Genomic DNA, 2,323 nt, shown 5'->3' on the forward strand with positions numbered 1-2,323 from the left:
AAAGGATTTTGAAACTGTATAAGGCCAGGCATAGTGGCTTTTGCCTATAATCCCAGCACTTTGGGAGTCTGAGGCAGGAGGATCCCTTGATGCCAGGATTTCGAGGTTATAGTGAACTATGATCATGCCACTGTACCCTAGCCTGGGTAACAGAGTAAGACACTATCTCTAAAAATATAAAATAATAAAATATTTTTTAAAAAAGAAACCATATAATTTTATCTTTTCTCCCTACAGGTATTGTCAGTATGTGTGTTAACAACAATACTTGGTTGTATATTTGGGTTGAAACCAAGCTGTGCCAAAGAAGGTAATTAGTCGTGTGTGTGTGTGTGTGTATGTGTGTGCACAGCCTTACTGAGAATGTGATTGAGGTAAACATTATCTCCTGTTTCTATGAGTACTCCATAGATATTGTCAAGTCAACACTGGTTTGAGCCTTCTTCTTGAAACTCTTGTATCATATTAGCCATGTAAAATTCTACTAACAAAACTTACAAAACTTTATCCCCAAACAGGGAGGAAGGGCTATGACCAATAAACAAACAAACATCTTCAAATAATAAAAAATTAAGAACGAATAAGCAGACACGGCCGGGGGTTCTGATGCAGTTGTCCTGGAGCTCACGCTCCTTGACTTCCTCCATGGACTCGGAGGGCATTCTTTACTGCTCTTGTCCCCTAAGGAGTTAGTTGCTGAAGCAACCCCGTAGGCTACTAGGTGACGGTTACTATCCCTGGGCAACCAGAAACTTATCAGTACGTGCTCTTAAGGTTCCAAAATTGCAGACATTGGTTGTTTCAAAGCCATAGTGATATTTTTTGAACTTCTAGATATATTGTTTTCTTTCCATCAATTGCAGAAATCTATCCAGCATTGATGAGATTACAATAAATAATTAAACTGGATCACAGTAAATCGTAGTGGTTATTATTTTGTCTTTGAGGTAGTTCCCCCCCATCCCCTCGCAATAAAATTACTGATGGTCATCCTAGAGAATTCAGCTTTGAAAATTGAACAGGTTCTTCTGTTTGGCTATTCTGTGATTGTAATATTAATTATTTAAAAAAATTTTAGTGATTATTAAGCTATCATACACTGTTGAAAGGTAGTCATTTTATGTATTCAGTAAACTATTCAGAACACATGTATCTAAGTTTAACTGAAGTAAACAGTTACAGACTTTATTGTTTACCTATGTCATCTTTTAGCAGGAAGTGATTCACTCTTGAGTTGACACATACAAATGGAAAAATAGCAATTTTAATCCAAGCCCGACATAGTATGCATCATATTTTAAAAAATTATTAGGTACATATTAATGACCTCCAAGTAATAGCCATTATTCTAACAGACTTCCCTGACCCCCACTCCAGGTTAGGAAAGTTCGTATTTCTGACACTAGAAATTATTATTGTTACTTCATCTTAAAATGGACTGATTTCCCAGTATCAAATGAGAGTTAAATTCCATGGCAGTGTCTTTTTGGGTCAGAACACCATTAAAGTCAAGAACTAAGATTATTTCTTTTTTGTTGTTATTGGATGCCCATTATTTTCCATGTGTTCCTTTTTTTCTTCTTTTTCTCATTGTCCTAATTTTCTCGTTCTCCACTGAAACCTGGCTTATTCAAGGTATCTAGTAATGAACTTCAACAGTTTAATTGTTGTTTGTCATGAAAAGTACTTTCCTCCCATGTCTACCATTTATTCATTTAGCAAAAATGTGCTAATCTTAACTACATGGCATGCACCTGGCTGGGTTTTAGAGATACAGTATGCTGGGCAAAAGCCAGATGTGGTCTTGATTTGCCGTCTAACTGGGATATTAATCAAATAACCTAGTTACAAGTGGAATTAAGTAATTGAGGGGAAGGACAAAGTTTTATATGAGCTTAAAAAAATGGAAATCAGGCCTAGCTGGGGAGTTAGGAAAGCTTTTTGGAGGGAGCCAGGCTGGATCTAAAGGTGAAATGGGTGTTTCAGGTCAGGGAGAGAAGAGCTATGCCAGGGAGCATGTTCTGAACAAACCCACTACTTCTTTACACCAGGATTGAGAGTGAGGCAGGCTAGGTAATCTTTTCCTTTCTAAAATTTTCGTAATCACTTCTAAAAAAATTTTTTTCCCCACATTTTGAAATTTTAGGGAACCTCATGCCTGCTTAATCCAACTTTTTCATAGCATGAAATATTCAGAACAAGCCTTTATTCTGACTTTTATTTTATCGTACCATAGGTATTTAAGTCTTATCAGACCCAGTAAGGTTTGTAATAATGATAATAATAAAGTTCCCTTTCTTTCCTACATCAGGATATAAAAATC

The 2,323-nt window shown here is 36.3% G+C and overlaps 1 protein-coding gene across 1 annotated transcript in view; it reads left to right on the top strand.

Annotated features, from left to right (window-relative positions):
- ENPP1 (ectonucleotide pyrophosphatase/phosphodiesterase 1) overlaps positions 1-2,323 on the top strand; it is a 91,246-nt gene that overhangs the window by 42,116 nt on the left and 46,807 nt on the right. The window lies entirely within an intron of this gene.

This window comes from Mandrillus leucophaeus, unplaced genomic scaffold (assembly GCF_000951045.1).
Source record: "Mandrillus leucophaeus isolate KB7577 unplaced genomic scaffold, Mleu.le_1.0 Scaffold552, whole genome shotgun sequence".
Lineage (NCBI taxonomy): Eukaryota > Metazoa > Chordata > Mammalia > Primates > Cercopithecidae > Mandrillus > Mandrillus leucophaeus.